Below are 21706 nucleotides of genomic sequence, written 5' to 3' on the forward strand. Positions count from 1 at the left end.
AAGGAGAGAAACGAGGTGAGGTAAGAGGGGGCAAGGTGAAGGAGTACTTTAAAGCCTTTGGTGAGGAGTTTTTGTTTGATACAGAGGTGGATAGGCAACCAATGGAGATTTTTGAGGAGGGGGGTGACAGTGCTCTGCATACATAAGTGCTCAATAAATACCATTGTTTGGGTAAAGGGGAGAGAAAGGAAACAGCCCCTTTCTGGGGGTTTCTGGTCCCTGTTCAACAGGTGGGGGGTGACAACGCGAGGAATCTGGTCTCCTCATCTTATGCTGTATGACCGGCATTACATTTCTGGTGCAATCGGCATTCCGATTAGAATTTTTTTTTTTCCTTTTTTAACTTCAACCCTGCTTCCAGGATTCTGTTACCTTTGCAACAAGGCTTTACACCCACAAATCTCCATGCTGGTGATTCTCGCCTCACAAAAATCACATGTACAAAGGAATGTCCACTCCCAACCCCCAAATCCAAACAAACAAAATGTGGGCTAGAGGGCAGGGGGCCTCACCAAAACCAACCTATTACTATCGGTTCTGGGATTTAGCAGCCACTGTATTTGCACACACTAAAAACTGCGAGATATTCAACATTAACAAAAATATTGAGATGACTCATCTCACAGTTTTTATCAGGACAGTCAATATTTAAGAGTGGCTGCTATGCTATAATGAGTATATTGATTTTTCTTTTAAACACAGTTAAGTGGGAAACAGGAGCTGATTTAATACAGTGCCCCACACCCAGTAAGCATTCAATAAATACTACTGTTTGATCGATTTTCATTCATTCATTCAATCGTGCTTACTGTGTGCAGAGCACTGTACTAAGCACTTGGGAAGTACAAGTTGGCAACACATAGAGACGGTCCCTACCCAACAGTGGGCTCACAGATTTTCCAACATTACCTCAAGGGCTCAGGAGCTGATTGCTAAAATAAGCTTGTTGTGGGCAGGGAATGTGTCTACCAAAGCAGCGTGGCCTTAGCAGATACAGCACGGGACTGGGAGTTAGAAGGACCTGGGTTTTCATCCCAGCTCTGCCACTTGGGGATTTAATATCTGTTCTCCCCACTATTTAGACTGTGAGCCCCAAGCGGGACAGGGTCCAACCTGACAACTCTGTATCTGTTCCAGAGCTTAGTACAGTGCCCAACACACAATAAGTGGTTAACAAATACCATTAAAAAAAAGTGTAAAAACATTCACCTCCGGAATGAATTCCAATATTCCAAATTTCTTGCTATAGAGAACTAGAGAGAAGCAGCGTGGCTTAGTGGAAAGAGCCCGGGCTTGGAGTCAGAGGTCATGGGTTCTAATCCCAGCTCTGCCACTTATCAGCTGTGTGACTTTGGGCAAGTCACTTCACTTCTCTGTGCCTCAGTTACCTCACCTATAAAATGGGGATTGAGACTATGAGCCCCACGTGGGACAACCTGAGTACCTTGTATCTACCCCAGCGGTTAGAATAGTGCTTGGCACATAGTAAGCACTTAACAAATACCATCACCATCATGTTCTGATAAATTTATAAACCTAATTTTGGAGTATTCAGGCTATGGAACACTGAGTCTTTTGTCCCATCTTCAGAACATGGCAATTTTATAGGAAACTACCCAGTCAAGTATTCCTGTAGTCTGCTAGGAAAAAACAAAATTAAAAAAACACTACTTCTTCAAAAATACCAGTCTGAACATTCAAGAAGAGTAAACAACATTTCACTGAACATTAACTAATTTAAAGAGAAAGGTATGCACTAGGCACTGCGTGGGCAAGGAATGTGTCTGTTTATTGTTATACTGAATAGTCCCAAGCGTTTAGTAGTGTTGCACACAGTAAGTGCTCAATAAATATGATTAACTGAACAATAAAGCCAACATTATAAAATCAAATATGGCCAAAATAAGATAGATAAAAATAATATGCACAAGTGCCAATTTACAACAATTTGGGCCTCTAAATGGCATGTAATCATAATTCCTTCACCTGGATTTTTATAACCTGATGATGATGATGGTATTTGGTAAACCCTTACCATGTGCCAAGCACTATACTAAACACCGTGGTAGTTAAAAGATAACCAGGTCAGACACCATCGTTGTCCCACATGGGGCTAACGGCTTAAGTAGGAGAGAGAACAGGCACTGAATTCCCATTTTACAGATGACGGAACTGAGGCACAAAGAAGTCAAGTGAGTTGCCCAGGGTCACCCAGTAGGATAATGGCAGAGTCTGGATTAGAACCCAGGTAATCTGACTCTCAGGTCTGTGACCTTTCCACTAGGCCACACTGCTCCCCACATGATGGTTTAAGCATCCATTTCATTATCCCTGCATGTACATAAAAGCTACATCAAAATAACCTACATTCTATTTATGGTTATTATAAACTTCTCTCAAAGGTTTGTCATTTAGGGTCAATTACTGGAATGTTTAAAAATAAAGCCAAAGCTGTGGTTTCTCGGTATTTCACAGGTCAAGCCACACGGAATAGAAAAGACCCAGCTCCTCTTACTTTTAGCATTTTCCTTTCGAAAACTGTAAAGCCCAAATGATCTTAGGGAGCTTTGGCCCGTAAACACCAAAAGGACACCTGCTTCCCACGAAAGCATTTATCACCACTATTATCAAAGATCTGCTGCTGCTGTAACACAGTGAACTGTCTTGAAAGATGTGCTTCTGAATGACAAAGGTGCCATGGTTCAATGCTGCTTCACTCTTGATAAACTAATGGCACAAATTTTGAGTCCCAGCATTTACTTTACTTACTTATTCATATTAATATCCGCCTCCCCCTCTAGACTGTGAGCTCATTATGGGCAGGGACCTTGTCTGCTAATTCTGTTGTACTGTCCTCTCCCAAGGGCTTAGTACAGTGTTCTGCATACAGTAAGCACTCGATAAAGACCATTGATTGATTCATATTTAAAAAATAATAATCTAGGAGTCCACATGGGCTGAACATTTAGAAGGGGGTCAAATTTCCATTCATGTTCATTTTTTCCCATTTGATATTTTATTATTTTCAAAACAACAGCAACCCAGTCACAGGGTAATTTACAACACCTTGGGTCATCCTAAGCCCTATTTATACCTGAAGATCACTGATTGAGCAAACCAGTCATAGTTAAAAACTCAAGGAACACACCAGTCCCCATGGGGGTCTCTTGTAGAAATACACTCAGAAAAGATTAGCCCAAAAGCTCCCTGGACCAGCCTTGACGTTTCCAAAGGTTTTCCACGTTAATTAAGCATTGGTGACTTGGCAAATACTAGCTGCAATTACTATGGCTATCCTGAAAGGAAATAAAGAGCAGTAAAGTCAACATACAAGGGCATCTAGAAAAAAAATGAACTGGACTACCAAGCCAACAGTCATCTGGAAAGTTTCTGTTAGAATGAAAAACAATCTCTTTGGGATGAAAGAGTGGAAAGCATGCAGGCCTCTTCTTCACTATAGAGAACCCTGCATGAACACCCATTTTCGATCCATTTAGTCCCTGGAAAATGCTTCTGGCTTCTTTGTACCAGTGAAGATCAGCTTAGAGGAAAACCATTTGCAGCTATCTGCTGAGGGCTGGTAAACTCAGTTCTCGAAAACTCTGAGCCTCTGGGTTTTTCAAGTGACCAAATTCCTTAAACACCAGATGTTTTCTGCAGATTGCAGCTAATCTTCACTCGTGGACTTTCATCTCTATAAATTAACACACTAAAGGATGCTAAACACTTCAAAATATATACCCACAAAAGGTCAATCAATCGTATTTATTGAGCGCTTACTGTGTGCAGAGCACTGTACTAAGTGCTTGGGAAGTACAAGTTGGCAACATATAGAGACGGTCCCTACCCAACAGTGGGCTCACAGTCTAGAAGGGGGAGGCAATGTTTCCATTAGTAAAAAGCAATATTTTGTATGGTATTTTTTAAGCACTTACTATGTGCCAGGCACTGTTCTGAGCACTGAGGTAGACCCAAGTCAATCAGGTTGGACACAGTCCACAATCCACGTCCCACATGGGGCTCACAGTCTTGCAGGCAGGGACCGCTTCTACCAACTCTGTTATATTGTATCTTCCCGAGTGTTTAGTACAGTACTCTGCACACAGTAAGCACTCAGTAAATACGATTGAGTGATGAGGTAACTGAGGCCCAGAGAACTGCAGTGACTTGCCCAAGGTCACACAGCAGATAAGTAGTGGAGCAGGGATCAGCTCCCAGGTCTCTCTGATTCCCAGGCCCGTGCTCTACCCACTAGGTCATGCTGCTTTTCGTGCATTGTACTTCAGAGGAAGGACTTCTCTCGATAAGGGCTCTAGACACAATGAAATTCCCCAGAAGGAAAAAAAGAGCATTTAAAAAGGTGACCAAACCTTCCTGTCTATTGCCAACCGTGGAATCTATTGACAATTCATCGCACAAATGCTACACATATTCTATCGCTCATTAAGCTATGTGCTTCTCAAGAGCAGACTACATCTTTCACTTCCTTTAGAAATTCCCAAGTGTCTAGTACAGCACTGTGCCGTACTAGGTGATCAAATCCAGCTAATGGTAGAAAACTGAGGCATTCTGAATTTCAAACAAATCAAATTTATAGGTATGTGGTATCAAATCTGCAATCAACTGCATAGCTATTCTATTTATTATTATTACTATTAATAATAATAATGATTATGTTATTTGTTAAGCACTTACTATGTCCCAAGCACTGTTCTAAACACTAGGGTACATACAAGGTAATCAGGTTGTCCCACGTGGGGCTCACAGTCTTAGTCCCCATTTTACAGATGAGGGAACTGAGGCCCAGAGAAGTTAAGTGACTTGCCCAAAGTCACACAGCTGACAAGTCGCAGAGTCAGGATTCAAACCCATGACCTCTGACTCCCAAGCCCGTGCTCTTTCCACAGTTAACACAAGGCTCCTCTGCTCTTGCAGGTCCTGAAGGGTCCTGGGGATTCCTTGGTGAGCAGAGAATAAGAAAAAGAAGCATCCATACTTCAAAATGAAATCACACTGGGTTTTAGGTACTACTGCTTTTTATATGAGTCCAGGGAAATCTTCCCTAGTTAGCCGCAAGTGGGGAAAAGGACGAGGACAGTGAAAGCTTGCTATCACATTGTAATTGAAAATTCTGGAGGAAAAAATAGTCTGAAAAGGTTTTCTTTGCTTTTTTAAAAGTATTATTATTTGATAATCAGAAAGCCCATCAGCATTGAGCTACCCAAATAATAATAATGATGGAATTTGTTAAGCACTTACTATGTGCAAAGCACTGTTCTAAGCACTGGGGGGATACAAGGTGATCAGGTTGTCCCACATGGGGCTCACAGTCTTAATCCCCATTTTACAGATGAGGTAACAGGCTCAGAGAAGTTAAGTGACTTGCCCAAGGTCACACAGCAGACGTGGCGGAGCCAGGATTAGAGCCCATGACATAATAATAATGATAATAATAATAATGGCATTTATTAAGCGATTACTATGTGCAAAGCACTGTTCTAAGCACAGGGGAGTTTACAAGGTGATCAGGTTGTCCCACGTGGGGCTCACAGTCTTAATCCCCATTTTACAGATGAGGTAACTGAGGCACAGAGAAGTTAAGTGACTTCCCAAAGTCACACAGCTGACAAGTGGCAGAGCCGGGATTTGAACCAACGACCTCTGACTCCAAAGCCTGTGCTCTTTCCACTGAGCCATGCTGCTTCTCTAAAGTGGATCGAGATAAATACTAAAACGTAAATCATTTTTAACATGATTCCTCACATAGCTAACATGTTTTTTCGTGCCTTAAAAACACCTACAATATTTGAACTGAAACATTAAACTTTCTGGAAACCTTTCTCCCATTGTTCATTTGTTTAGGGCTTCCTTGGCTTGTAGGGTTGAGTCTTCTAGGCTCAGACTCCCAGTCTTAGAATGGATTTTGTAAACCACGTAAGGAAAAAAAAAAACCTAGTCTGAAAAAATCCTGGGAATTAAAAAAGGTTGGCACCTTGGTCACATAGATTAATACAATCATTGTTCTAGGGTACTTGACTACACAATACCTGGGTGGCTGACCCAAACAGCAAAAAAAAAAAAACAAAAAACCTGAGGAGAACTTTCTGTTCTCCCTGGAATGCCAATGTAGGTCCTTCTTATTATGCCTCTCATAGAAACCTTTAAAGCAACAGCTGGATACCGAGTCTCTACTTTCACTGAAAAATGTGCTCATTTCATTCTATAGAGCTAAGAATGGGTTTTCACAAAAACACCGAACCACTTACTGCAATTTTTCTAAGGAACATACTGCATTAATTATATTAAATTCATTTTCAAAAAAAATCCACCTTTTCCTCCCCCACAGAATTCAGATTCAAAAGTTAGCAACCCCTGAAACTACAGCTAACTCAGAAATACACTTATATTAACCCAAAGGTGGTGTATCAGCAGGGTGAGGAGAAAAAAAAAAGTGTTTGATGCCTAATTATTGATCTTAAGTTTGGGGAGACGATGTGAACTTCTCAGGGCTTAAATATTATTAGTTTATTTTTGATGAAACCACGTGACCATTCATCAGACAGTTTGCCTTGTAGCAACCAGACCACCATAAAATGCCCTAACCTTAAATAGGCAATTCTAATCATTGCTGTCCAAAGCTAAATAGTCCCTGCTAGTCTGGCACCCCAATGCTCCATTTATTTCATTCTAACCATGCTCTCAATGTGTTTTACTGCTCAATTAACTTGCAATTGGCAATTTATATGCACCACCACTAAAGGAGAGGAAACATTTCACTGAGTGCTTTTTAGTCTCTTTTACCTTTCATAACAATTAAACTACCTAAGGTTAGGTTTCTAAACTGTGCCTAATTGCTTGGATCTGACAGCAGAAAGCAATTAAGGTGAGAGTTTGTGAGCAACCCTAATTTCTACTTCAGGGCACTGGTATTTGCTACCAAAAAGATTGGCAAGGAGGAGCCATAGCTGCAGCAAAAAGCATGGCCTCGTGGCTATGGCACTAGTGGCATGAAGAAAATGGCTTCTTTTAAAACCAGATTCTCAGACATTTCCAGGAACTTTGGGTTCATTACATTTTTCTACACAATCATTCGATGGCATTTATTGAGCACTAAGTGAGCTGCTCACACTCGATAGGGAGGGAAAGGCAAGAAGAGGTAAATAAAATAAAGTAAAATAAGGAAAATCTTATTTTACATCAGTTTTCCCCTTTTTCATTTCCTACCACAAAACCCAAAAACGAACAGCTTCATTTGGGGATTTGAAGCTTGTCGTGTTGGAAGGTTGGTAGGATTTATTTTAACATTGCTTTCAGAGCCGAGTCCATATACAGCAAAATGTGCCTGAGGATGTTTGGAATGCTTGATTTCAACCTTTCATGCAAGCCAACAATCCTTCACTCTCCAGTTTCCTCAAGACATGCAGCCAGACCCGCACCCCTCTGACAGAGGGAAGGGACATTAGGGGGAACCTCCTCAGGCTCAAGAGGCCTCACTGATTGTATTGTTCCTACCCCAGTGGTTAGCGATACCTGACACACAGTGTGCACTTAAATACCACAATTACCATTATTATTCTCTTCCCCCTGCCCTCTCTCCCTTTTCAACCCCTTCCCACTCCCTATGTGACCTCTCCCATCAACTGAAATCTCAGCTATTTTTTTAAAACCTTTAAAGGTTTGGAATACAAATATATCCCAAAGAACCTACCAAGCAGAAGGCAGGATGGGCACAGAAAAATGTAGGGACTATCCTACCTAAATCAGGCCTTCCGGTCACATTACTCTAATTCGCCTTTACTTGAACCAATTCCATTTGGTCACTCGATTACTGTTCTATATACACAATTATATAGGCAGTGTAAAACTTGAAAGCCAACTACTACTACGTCATGGATTATGGAACTATTTGCTTACCATCTTAACTGACAATTGTTTTGGAGTAGTTTGGAGATTCTAATATATCTAACTACAACACCAGTGCTTCCTGTGACTATAGGGAGCTTGAATACTCCAAGCCCACACTGTGTGATGCCAATTAATTACATGATGAGATGCATTTGCTTGAACATCTAATTGCTAAGACAGTTAAGTGACTATCATCATTGAATTTGTTCAGCATTTACTCTGTGTCAAGCACTGTTCTAAGCACTAAAGTAGATACAAGTTAATCAGGTTGGACATAGTCCCTGTCCCACATGGGGCTCACAGTCTTAGTAGGAGGGGGAACAGGTATTGAATCCTCATTTTACAGCTGAGGAAACTGAGGTATAGAGACTTTAAGTGACTTGCCCAAGGTCACACGGCAAACAATTGGCAGAACCAGGACTAGAACCCAGGTCTTCAGACTCCCAGGCCCATCACTAGGTCACGCTGCTTCCTTCTCTGCATAAATATAGTAGAAGTATATATACTCATACTGATTAATAGTATAACATCTTCCCTCAAAAATTTGGCTCCTAAAGACAAAAGGAAAAAAGTTTCATCATAATATTACTTTTATTTCTAGTGGGTTCCTTTCAGACCCTAAACGTTATTGTCCAATTGAATATTTAAAAAAACCTACAATCCTAAATACAGTGCGTAAATATTGGTGTCTGGTTTTTAACATCAAATCAATGACTAATGAGACTTTTCTCTTTGTTTTACCTCAACTTGTGTAGACAACTCTATCCTCCAACATTCTGGTACACAAATCATTTGCCAAGCTAAGCTAGAGCTGGCACCTTCTAGCTCCAAGATCTATTTTGAAGTCACTAGAAAATATAATTTAAAAAAACACCAAAAAGCTCCTAACCTTTAGAATTAGGTACCAATTAACATGAGTCATCCATCACATTCATGCATTTTTAATAAACCATAGGGAGAACTAAGTCTCCGATTCTGCCAGAAATGTAGATTAACACACTTTGCTGCCTATAATACTCATGACCAAATGGGGTGAGACCCTTTGCCTTAAAGGCAAGATTGGGAAGCTGTTTGATGATGAGGGCAGAGCACGGCAAACCATAACATTTTATGACAAAAAGCCAAAAAGAATATGCCAGAAAACAAAAATTTGCCAGAGGAGGATCAATTTACTGACATTTAACCCAAGAATAATTTCCTTCAAAAGGAAAGAAATTAAAATTATTTAACCCAGGCACATACGATTATAAAATAAGAAAACGGCCAGTGCAGTTCTAAGCCCTTTACAATTGGATATTTTTAGAAAAAACTATTTCTCTTTGCTCAACCAGTTTACTCTTCTTATATTACAGCACTGAATGTTCCTGGTTTAAGTTTCAGAACTTCCTTTAGGCAAAGGAAGATACTTTAAGATACAATCTTTAGTTGTGAAATGAGTATTAGCAACAAAACATATGTGAATGTACACTTTTGAGCTGCGCCAAGAAATGTTCAATTAATTATAGCATTGCAACACACACACACACACACACACACACACACACACAACAATGTTTGATAGTTGGTGATGGTTTCCAAGAGGCTCCACAGATTAGAAAGGTGTTTTTCGAATATGGATATGTGGACCTGCCCATCAACACCATTTTAAGTAAGGAAACAGGCTGACAACTGCCAATTGCTTGTGGCCACACCAAAATCATCCAGGATTGGCAATGGTTATAATGATAAAGCACTTCAGTCTCTCCACACCACAGAAATTGCAGATTTGTAGCAGTACTAGAGTGAAAAGCAGTGAGCTGCCTAACCCTGAGAGGAGAAAAAGAAAGTGAGGGGAAGGAATGGGGTGAAGAGTGAGGTGTTAAGCCAAGGAGGGTTTTTTGGGGGGGTGGAGGGGGACATCTTGGCAATGGGAAAAAAAGGGGGAAAAAAAGGCAAGGGAGACGATCTGCAACGCCTTTCGTTCCACTCAAGTGGTCCATGTCCTAAAAATGTCTAAGGATCACTGATCTAAAGGAATACTCTAAAAGCTTCTAGTTCATTCACTCATTCAATCATATTTATTGAGCGCTTACTGTGTGCACAGCATGGTATTAAGCGCTTGGGAAGTACAAATCGGCAACATACAGAGACGGTCCCTACCCAACAATGGATTAATGTGATGACCTGCTCTAACAGTTTGCTGAAATTCAGATTCCCTTCATTTCATACAATCATCTTTTTATTCTGATTACTTCCCTCAGAGCAAGAGAAACTTTTGTCTGCTTTTTGTTTTTACTTGGTCCATAACGATTTAAAAGCTTTAATTTTCTGCAGTGTATACTGCCGACCATCGTGGTGTGGCTATACAATGGAATAACTGCTAAGTAATTCAGCTCACTTTTAAGAACATTTTTTACACCACCCCAAGAAAATTGGCTCAGTTTTATTGTGTATATGCCACTTAATGAAGCTTGAAATATTCATACATTAAAATAGATTTAGACAGAAAATATGAAATGAATCTCTTATTAAAACAACACAGAGCTATAGCCTCTTCCAGATACACTACCTTCAACTACAATGCACTGCTTAGCAAAGCCTCCAAAACCTAATCAAATAAGTTTTCCACAGCCCTCAAAAGCCACAATAAATCTTCTAAGAGGTCCTGGAAGAAACAGTAAGAGACCAATCTGGGTTAATACCTTCCTATGGGGAAAAAAAAGAGTTAAAAGAGAAAAATATCTCACCTGGCTAAAGCCATACTAATACTTAACACTTGCACAGTGTTTAAAGTTTTCAAAACCCTTTTCTAATGCTGCCATGACATCTGCCAAGGCTGACTGGAGGCAGATATTTTTATATGCACTCTCCAGAAGAGGAAATGGACACACAGATGTTATGGTTTGTCTCCGCCCAGGGAACAAGTCAATGACTACACTTCTGAACTCACTTCTCTCATATCTTTAAGGCAACGGTATCTGTTTGTTACAGATCTTGCCGCATTCTCTGAATTTTACTCCCGCTCCCTTTTATTATTAACTTTGAACAATTCCCGTCCTTAGGGTACTCAAGAGGTCCTGTGATACTAATAAGAGTATGAATTTGGGGTTTGAAAAATTCAGGGGGTAATTTGGGGGTTTTACTTTTTGTTTCCATTTTAGATACAAATCTAGTTGAATTTTTTTTAAATCGTATTTATTTTAGTTTTTTTTCTTTTTTTAAATGGTTCCCCTGTCCAGGAGATCCCTGCAAAAGAAGGCAAGGGAGGGTACCGCACTAACGCCACTTACCCGAAGTGGGAGATGCTGGTAGGGCTGAAGTGGTACTGCCAGGAGCCCAGTGTTTGGCACTGGGACTCTCCCAGCCTGGAGCCTCAGTGGAGGTACTGAGTGGAGAGCTATGCACTTTGCATCCAAGCAACGTCAGAGCAGGTTTGCCTCTATCCCCTGGCTCCCCCCCCGGGGGGGGGGGGGGGGGGGGGTTGTTCCTATTGGTTCATCCTTTAAGATGGGAGGAGAATTGGGGCCAGAGAGATGGAGGAGGGGGCAAGTGTCTCAGAATGGTGCGGACTGAGGGGGAGGAGATTCACAGACACACAAAATCTGGGGTTTTATGGGGGATGGGGGGGGTGTCTAGTCCAAATCATTCAGGGGGTAGAAATTGTGGTGAATCCCCCCCAAAATACCCTAATAATAAACCCAAATTCTAGTAGGTGAAATAGCACTTAATTCTTACTTCATAGTTGGATGTTGCCATCTCCCCGTTTGCAAGATGTTATGCAGGTGAATAACTTTGAGTCAATAATTGATGCTTTTATACATATGACATCTATAAATCCCCTGTCATCCCATGCAAATAGGAACTGCACCACATGGCACCAGGGCCCCCTAAGTAACTGTCCCCGGAGGCTACTTTGAACTACAGGGAAGGAACTGGCGCTACAATTTCATGAATCTGCTAATTCACAGTTCTACCCCTAAAATCCACCCCCATCAATTGGTTCTAGAGGCCCTGGGCCATTACGTAAGCCCAGGTAGAGCCTTCCATGGGTTGAAGTTTTCCAACCCTACCAAAGTTCTGATCCCTACCACATCTTAGTAGAGACTCAACACCAGAATTGGGCTCAGAACCTTGTTCTAGATGGAGTCACTATATGTGCAGAGTGTTTCTGAACACATCCAATCATCACACCCATGACAACCCACCTCCCACGAGCAAATGCTCCATGAATGTAGAACAATGTCCCACATGTCTTCTGCAAACCCCTCCCCTGATCTACCATAATACTCGAGGAGAGGAACTGAAGGCACATGGAAATGTGAATCTGACCTAATCTGGCCCGTGAGCTCGGGATCCAGGAGGCCACGCATGGGCCCAGGTCAATAAGGGCACCTGAAGCCCAGGCACATGAATTCCAAAGACGATAGTATTCGTCTGCCACCAGCTCACTTCTGACCTGGTGTTAGTCACACAGCTTCAGCCCCCCATTCTGTCTCTCCAAACGTAAAACAAGGATCGTACTATTTTCAAATGATTCCTTATCTGATAACTGTCGTGAATGGTGATGAGAAAGTTGGTAAACGCTTGCAGACCAGTTACAACTGCTAAAGAATAAAATATCTCGAGAGAAATGGTAACCACAAACACAGTCAACCTGAAATAATTCTGTTCATCAGTCTTACCACAGTAGGCCTGCAAGGCCTTGTCTACATCAGAAAGCCTTAAAAGCCAAACATCTAAAATGGAGTTGGAGCATCTTATTCTAGTTAACCACACGAGGAATGTTTTGGCATGGCAAACTATGCCAATCCCAAATTTAGGTCTGGGAAATAGAAACCGGGTCAGAAACACAAAATAGTAATTAAATCACACAACAAAGAACTTCGGCCGAGATGCCCTGTGTTTCTTAACAAAACTAATAGCGAATAAAATGGAATATTTATCTAGTGTAGGCAAGCCTTAAAATGTCTGTCCAAGTGTGGTTTAAAATAGAAATTTAATTCCAGCATACATTTAAATTTAATTTATCCAATGCCTATACATTATTGAGTTTTTAAAACCCTTCCCTTAACCCACCTCAAAAAACCTAAAAAAAAAAAAAAAAATGCTTTGTAGGAGCCAGCCGGACCATGAGACCATTTTACAGTTGGGCTAAGATACAGCTTTTTAATACTTTCTTCAAACAACAACAGATACTTTATTAACTAGCTTCTTTTTTTACCCCCATCTTCACAGATTTCCTTGCTTAACATGTGCACTAACTTCAAAACCCATTCTCAAGTTTTCTCTGCTTTTCTACTAAGCAACAGCTCTTTTAAGGGACCATTAACATCCAGAATTGCTCGTCAAACCAAACAGTTGTTCTATGAGTTTCAACAGAGGTCAGAGGAACTCAACTGGGGTTAACTATCGTTGATGTCACATTTACAACATGTTGACAAGAGAAACAACACTTTAGATACACAATTCTGAATATGAAGAACTTTCCTGACCATTAAATAAAAGGTAGTTTCAGAGTACTGCAAACTTTGTCAATATTTCTCCACCTACATCCCGTTGGAGGAGTCATGTAAACGGCAGTTATTTCAAAATGAGAAAGTTTTATATGCAGTGGACAACAAAATGAGAAGCAGGGTGGCTTAGTGCAAAAGGGGTGGACAGGGGAGATCTAATCCCAGATCCACCACTTGTCTGCTGGTGTGACCTTGGGCAAGTCACTTAATTTCTCTGTGCCTCAGTTACCTCATCAGTAAAATAGGGATTAAGACTGTGAGCCCTTTGTGGGATAGGGACTGTTTCCAACCCAGTTACCTTGTATTTAACCCAGCACTTATTTAAGCACATAGTAACTGCTTAACAAATACCTTTTAAAAAAAAAAAAATGAAGTGAGGGTTAGGAGATACACCTTGAACTACAATTTTTCACTCTTACATGGAGCAATGCCTAGTCTTTCAGAGGGGAATGGTTTGCTTTTCTAGTTTTATACACTTCTGCTCTGATGGTGATGATGATGGTATTTGTTAAGCACTTACTATGTGCCAAACACTGTTCTGAGAGACTGAACATCTGTTCTCCTGTCGGTTTCTTTTCACCTCGACTAGATGTTATCCACAAACCCAAAGCACAGCCTAATAACCAAAGTTACACAAAGCCAGCTGTAGCTTAGCTTTTCCATCCAAAGGTTATACACAAAAACGTCATAAGGAGCCTATAATGCTTCCTCCTAATGACATCCTGACCTATTCCATTACTATTAACCCAGTCCACCTCTCCATGAATACTGATAAATGACCTAGAAGTATCCATATCTACATAGTCCCCACCCTACTATGACTCCTGAGGATTTTATCAACAGGAAACAAACCCCACACCTCCATAATGAAGTGTCTGATTTTTTTTTTATTAAAAAGTCCTAAGATTGTAGCCCAGGGAACAACTAAATATTTAGACTGTTAATGTTAGGTTCCAAGACCCTCAGAAACACGCACCCACTGTTGCCCAGTTTTTGACCATTTAAGAAGAAAAACATTCCTGGCCAAGCCTGCAGCAGCATGAGCATGTGTACACAATACGAACCTCCCCAAACTGCAGTATTATGAGACGAAGAATGTAAAAAGCTGGCCAGCTTGTGTTTACAGCAAGAAACTCAAGCCCTAACTCCCATAACACATAAGACTCTGAATCAGCACCAACATCTTTGAATTTCTTGGCATTTGGGTGGCTTACAGCCAGGTTCTGGGTGCTACTTTTACATTTCTGGATTTTTCCCCCTCTTTTTGAAGTATTTTAAACTGTCTCAGTTAACTAAAGGGTAGATTCACCTCTTCAGAGCCAACTGGCGCCGAAAGACATTCTGCATCACATATAAAGTGATTGTTTTAAAGATAGCTCTTGTCATTTCATTTACTTCGGTTTGGCAGATAAGAAGCATGAAAGATCTCTCAGGAGGGAAAGCAATTTTCATTACATATGCAACCCAGGTTGAACTGGATATACCTCCCCTCTTGCCCTAGTAAATGCTGCTTTACCTTCCCTAGGCATTACAAGTCTGACTCCAGGTCAGGGATGACCTTCACCCCTACACCCAACTGCTCTCTGGAAATGTGCAGCAAGTTGGGAGCAAAACCTCAGGATCTAACCGCAAGTTACCCAAGTATTTCTCACTCTGATCTTGCTGGGACCTAGAAAGGGGGGAATGGAAAACTTTATAAATGACATTCATTAGCCGGTACAGCTGTCAAGCATTCGCACTTACCTATCCCAGGATAATCACTCTGCTTCCACAGCACTCCCAAACTGGGGTGCTGATATCCTGAGTGGCTTAATCTTCCCGGTTCAGTGGGTCAGCACCTACGTATTTTTTTAAAATAAAGTTAGTTAGTGCAGGGACCCCAGTGTAGTCCAACGACAGTCCTCACTGTATTTTTGAAACCTCAGTAAAAAAAATCAACTAATAACGTTTCGGGAACATGTAGCATGTGCAGCTGATCTGTCACTGCCTCTTCAATTAACCGGCTCCTTTCCGAATTAGTTCAAACTTCAGATCTAAAGGTCAGCAACTTCCCCCTCCGCAAAAGTCTAATTGATTAGGGAAAGGTTAACTAAGTTAACCCTCAAATGCAAGCTCTTTGCAACGATAAACCTCATCTTTAAGACTGGGAGCCCACTGTTGGGCAGGGACTGTCTCCATATGTTGCCAACTTGTACTTCCCAAGCGCTTAGTACAGTGCTCTGCACACAGTAAGCGCTCAATACGATTGCTGATGATCCTTTTAGACTGTGAGCCCACTGTTGGGCAGGGGCTGTCTCTATATGTTGCCAATTTGTACTTCCCAAGCGCTTAGTACAGTGCTCTGCACACAGTAAGCGCTCAATAAATACGATTGATGATGATCCCTTACCCCACTTCTTTTTCCCTTTTCCTTCACTCGCCTCCACCCGATCCCGGTCTAGACACCGACCGGCTCCTTCTACTTACATGCAACAGTGAGAGAGAAAGAGGGCTACGTTTTCCGAAAGAGTTTCCTTAGGAGGCTCACACATTACAGCCCCTCCCGCCCCCTCTCCCCTCCCCGTCACCTCTACCCCAAACTATTTCCTGCTGCAGCCCAGTTCCAAACTTGGGTGCTTTGCTATTTGATCCGTTATTTGCATTTCCCCCGCGGTCTCCCACCCAAACCGATCGCTTCGTCAGAGAGAGGGAAGGAAAAAAAAAAAAGGCCCTAGCTAAAAAACAACCCAGAGTGAACTGACAACGAAATGCCAAGTGTGCACAGGCTACACACAAATGCACCCTAGAGTTGATTGGGCTCGGAGCAACCAACCCCCCCCAACACACACACACACACACACACACACAAAAACCACAAAAACTTCTGCTTCTTCTGGCTCTGTCACTTTACCTTATTGTCCAAAGGCTCTCCCTGCCTAGGCGTTAGGCAGGAAGAGGGTTAACAGCCGTTTTGTAATCCCATGTCCCCGTAGCAGCACCACCTTCTTTCCTTTTTTTCCCTCTCTCTCTCTCCTTTCCACCTTTCCTTTCTAAACCTCTTCCACCCCTCCTTCTCCCTCCCCAATTAGTTTCAAGAGACGGCTCGGCAGCACATCCACATGGTCACTGCACTTGAGCAGGGCTCCTCCCGGATTTATATAGGTCGGGGAGCTCCCTGGGCAATGTAGTCCAAGGCGGGGATTCGGGCCACCCAGCCCCCGGGGGCAGGACTACAAACCCCACAATCCACCGCGACTCCGGGGCTCGGCCTCCAAATCGATTCGCCGCGCCGTGGGACAAGCGTTGCGGGGGGTCAGCCCCCGCAAGACCCGAACAGTTTCTGGAGTTGCGGTTTGCCGGCCTGGCCGACGGCGTGAGCTTCAAAGGCAATATTTGCCTCGGATAAAAGGGACTGAAAATGCCCTTCTGTGAATGCCCCTGTTTGGAGTGCATTGTCGTTGCACCCGTTTAGCAGAAGGTGCCGCACAAGGATTTCTGCTTGGGAAGTTTTGCTTCTTTTTTTCTTTTTTTAATGAGCTGTCAGCTCACGGGTTCGAATCCCGCCTCTGCCACATGTCTGCTGTGTGACCTTGGGCAAGTCACTCACCTTCTCTGAGCCTCAGTTACCTCGTCTGTAAAAAGGGGATTAAGACTGTGAACCCCACATGGGACAACCTGATCACTTTGTATCCCCCCCCAGCGCTTAGAACAGTGCTTTGCACATAGTAAGCGCTTAACAAATGCCAACATTATTATTATTATTATTATTTGAGCTTCTCGCATCGGCCAAGAATTTCAAAAATTCATGACATTAAAAAAAAAACCAAACCTCCAGTACTGTGGCAAAGGATTAAGGCACAAGGTTGTAGTTAAAATCTCCGAGCCTGTGCCCGGAACGCTCATTAGAGTTTAAAGAAGAAAAAGTCCGTAGCAACCGACTGCACAACAAGGGAATAACAGAACCCCCTCCACCCCCCAGCTTCGTCTTCGTCTTAAAAACCCTTTCTAAACCCGAACTTCCTAAGCCTCCCCACGCAGTAGGAGATGAGGACATGTTATTACCCACTGTTGACAAATAAAGGAGAGGTGCTGTGACTTGTCAGCCAGAGGATTCGAAGGCAGACCCCTCAGGACTTGGAACCAGAAAAGGTGACCCTTCCCGCCTTGATAACTTGGTGTTTGACAAGCAGACCGTAACAGAAAAATAAGGAACTTTGAGAGAACTACAGCGGTAGTGTAATCCAGCAACCGAAAGTGACAGTCCTTAGCCCGCTACTTCGGAGGGTACAGACGGGAGTGACTCGTTCTCCCTCACAAACTACAAGAGAGCTGTTTTAGCACCGCATTTTGGGCAACTGTGATGATTCCTTGCAAACTGGGCCACAAAGAGGGAAGAACAGCTCTCCCTGGGACCTCAGCCTCTAGGAGGTCCCATGGGAAAGGGGAGATGCCTCTGCTGGGCTGCTCTCTGGGAGGTGGAAGAAAGGAACAGCAATCGCGGAGGTGGCAGAAACAACAGTGGATTGTTGTTGACCTTCATCTTGCCAAATCCGACAGCCTCTTCTCCATCCTAATCCTCCTAGACCTCTCAGCCATCTTTGACACTGTACATCACCCCCTTCTTGAAACTCTATCCAACCTTGGATTCACAGACACTCTCCTCTTTTGGCTCTCCTCCTAGCTCTCTGACCACTCCAGTTTATTTTACTGGCTCCTCCTCTGCCTCCCGCCCTCTGACAGTAGGTGTCTCTCAAGGCTCAGTTCCAAGCCTCCTTCTATTCTCCATCTTCACCTACTCCCTTGGAGAAGGCATTCACTCCCGTGACTTCGATTCCCGTGGCATCTCTATGTGGGTGATTCCCAAACCCATGTCTCCAGCCCTGACCTCTCTCCTTCCCTACAGTCTCACATTTCCTTCTGCCTTCAAGTCATCTCTACTTGGATGTCCCACCTCAAATTAAACATGTCCAAAACAGAACTCCTTATCTTCCCACCCAAGCCCCATCCTCCCACTGTCTTTCCCAATCAGTCAGTCGTATTCACTGCATGCTTACAGTGTGCAGAGCACGGCACTAAGCACTTGACAACATTGTAGACAATACTACGATCCACCCTACCTCACAAGCTCATAACCTTGGTGTTGTCCTTGACTCTTCTTGCTCATTCCAGCCACACATTCAATCTTTCACCAAGTCCTGTCGGTTCTACCTTCACAACATTGCTAAAATTATGCCCTTTTTTCCCCGGCTTACTCTCCCTTCTGCATCATCTAAGCACTTCCATCTGTGACATTTGGGCATTTGGTATTTATCCCACCTCCAACTCCACAGCACTTATGTCCATATCTTTAAATTATATATTATAAACTACATATTTATTCATATTTAATGCCTGTCTCCCCCGCTAGACTGTAAGCTCGTATGGGCAGAGGAACATGTCTGTTAATTCTGTTTTACTCTCCCAAGCACTTAGTACAGTGATCTGCACATAGTAAGTGCTCAATAAATACCACTGAATACCATAAAATACCGCTGAAAGCAGTGTAGCGGTGGAGGAGAGTCGGAGCAAACCTCTGCTTCTCCCACAACTACCAAGCCCAGCCAGGGGAGACCGAGCAGACATAGAGCCGGTGGCCTGTGCTTCAGGACTCCTAATTTTACTTCAAGCTCAACTACTTTTCCTGGAGTTACACTCACTGGCTTTTATTGCCTGTGGGGCCTTGAAAAAAACCTGCTCTTGTCTCTAGGATAGGATTGAGGACATTGGATAAGTCATTTCCTCTCTGTGCCCCAGTTACCTTTTAAAATATGGATGACAATGAAGATCAAACAACTTCACATTGTGAGTTGTACACTTTTGAAATTGCTGGGTGGATTTAAACTTGATATTTATGGTGCAGCAGATGTAAGGGAAATACAGGGAACAGCATCAAGACTTTCTTAGATCATAGGCCCCTTGGAGGACACGGATTGGGCCTAATTCGCACTGCTGTATTTTTCCCAGTGCAGTGCTTTGCACACTATAGGCACTTGATACATATGATTACTGCTACTACTATTTATCAAAATTATTTTCTCAACATTATCTTGAGTGTTTGACACCATTAGGGGACCTTGATTCAAGCAGCTTTTAAGATAATTTGGCTGCTCTGAGAAGTTCCCCATATGGTCAAGCATCTCACTGTAGCACAACCGACACTCTTCTGCTTCGTTTGCACATAAAGCTAGACTCCTGCTGCAATATTGGGCTTTTCCCAGATAGAACCTGTTTCTGTTTTCAAGGCTGCTCTGTCATCCCAGTCTTCATAAAACCTTTGCTCTAAGAGAAGAACTCCTCCCTGACTGCTGACCTCCAGGTTGGTCAGTTCACTGCCGTGGCCTCCCAAAAGTCCACCGCTATGTCACAGTATTTGAGACTGGGCATCTCCATGTCTCTAAATCATTTTTTTCTGCCCTCCCAGCTTGCAGATTCCTTCTTTCAGTTCACAACTGGTGCTTGAAGTATCGCACTGTCATTCATTCTCCTCACATGTTCTGCCTAGCAAAGTCATGCTTCTGTGTGGCTTCAGTGCTCCTGAGCTGACAGTATTCCTGGACTCTTTATTGATTGTCTTGTCCTGCCATTTGATGTTGACTTTGGTTCCGAGATGATACTGGTGAATTTGTTCAAGAAGCTGGATGTGTCTTCTGTAATAGGTCCAGCTCCCACAAGCCATCTGGACTTTCGACTTTGAGTGAAATTTAAGATCCCATTGTCACTACCCTTTGTCTGTCAGTCTGCTGAAAACCATGTTGGCTTTTCAGATTTTGTTTTCTTCTTCTTTATCTGCCCATCAATAGACAGCAGCAGAGTTCAGTGATAACTTTAAGTTGTGTATTGCTGATGAAAATCTTTGGTTATGCATAGTTTCCTGGGTGTGGGCTAGTACATAACATCAATTTTCTTTAAACATCATCTTCATCAGCATCAATGACTGAATGCTCACTGTGTCTTGTGGGAGTACAATATAACATTACAATGGCATAGTGGATAGAGCACAGGCCTGGGAATCAGAAGGTCATGGGTTATCAACTGCTACCCTGCTCGTTCAAGCTCTCATCCTATCCCATCTGGACTACTGTATCAGCCTCCTCTCCGATCTCTCATCCTCCTGTCTCTCCCGACTTCAATCCATAATTCACGCCGCTGCCCAGATTGTCTTTGTCCAGAAACGCTCTGGGCATGTTACTCCCCTCCTCAAAAATCTCCAGTGGCTACCAATCAACCTATGCATCAGGCAGAAACTCCTCACCCTCGGCTTCAAGGCTCTCCATCACCTCGCCCCCTCCTACCTCACCTCCCTTCTCTCCTTCTACAGCCCAGCCCGCACCTTCCACTCCTCTGCCACTAATCTCCTCACTGTGCCTCGTTCTCACCTGTCCCGCCATCGACCCCCAGCCCACGTCATCCCCCTGGCCTGGAATGCCCTCCCTCCGCACATCCGCCAAGCTAGCTCTCTTCCTCCTTTCAAGGCCCCACTGAGAGCTCACCTCCTCCAGGACCCCTTCCCAGACTGAGCCCCCTCCTTCCTCTCCCCCTCCTCTCCCTCTCCATCCTCCCCTGCCTTACCTCCTTCCCTTCCCCACAGCACCTGTATATATGTATATATGTTTGTACGTATTTATTACTCTATTTATTTATTTTACTTGTACATATTTATTCTATTTATTTTATTTTGTTAATATGTTTTGTTTCGTTCTCTGTCTCTCCCTTCTAGACTGTGAGCCCACTGTTGGGTAGGGGCCGTCTCTATATGTTGCCAACTTGTACTTCCCAAGTGCTTAGTACAGTGCTCTGCACACAGTAAGTGCTCAATAAATGATTGAATGAATGAACCCTATTTGCTTGTATTCACCCCAACGCTTAGCACAGTGCCTAGCACAAAGTAAGCGCTTAACAAGCAAATACAAATACCACAGTTAACAGAGCTGGTAAACATGTTCCCCGCCTACAATGAGTTTACAGTCTAGAGTTGGAGCATACAGACATAGTCGAGCTCTGTGCTGAATCTGCAAAAGTAATTCATGCTCATTTCCATGTCATCTTATTATGCATTTCCAAAGCACAATCATTGTCATATAGCAGTTCTTGAAGGGCTACCTCAAAGATGCTCATAGTCTGTTGAGCTGGAAGACTTTCCTCATGGCTAGAATGTGTATTCTGACTCCAGCTTCCAAAGCTCTTCCTGCATCCTCAAGCAGAGGGAAGCAGTGTGGCTTAGTGGAAAGAGCGCAGGCCTTGTCTGGGAGTCAGAAGGACCTGGGTTCTAATCCTGGCTCTGCCACTTGTCT

At 43.0% G+C, this 21706-nt stretch overlaps 1 protein-coding gene across 5 annotated transcripts in view; it reads right to left on the reverse strand.

Annotated features, from left to right (window-relative positions):
* The window catches only part of ITPR1 (inositol 1,4,5-trisphosphate receptor type 1), a 346510-nt gene extending 330093 nt beyond the window's left edge, over positions 1 to 16417 (reverse strand). For 4 of the 5 annotated variants that reach the window (XM_038772880.1, XM_038772879.1, XM_038772878.1 and 1 more), the window contains exons 1-2: positions 16288 to 16417; positions 15141 to 15235 (exon numbers count right to left, since the gene is read on the reverse strand). The gene's annotated coding sequence lies outside the window, so the exon portion shown is untranslated. Of the gene's footprint in view, positions 1 to 11174; positions 11195 to 15140; positions 15236 to 16287 lie in introns of those variants that run through there. The other variant, XM_038772877.1, reaches the window with a different exon arrangement.
* Positions 16418 to 21706: the final 5289 nt, after the last annotated feature.

This window comes from Tachyglossus aculeatus, chromosome X1, assembly GCF_015852505.1.
Source record: "Tachyglossus aculeatus isolate mTacAcu1 chromosome X1, mTacAcu1.pri, whole genome shotgun sequence".
NCBI lineage: Eukaryota > Metazoa > Chordata > Mammalia > Monotremata > Tachyglossidae > Tachyglossus > Tachyglossus aculeatus.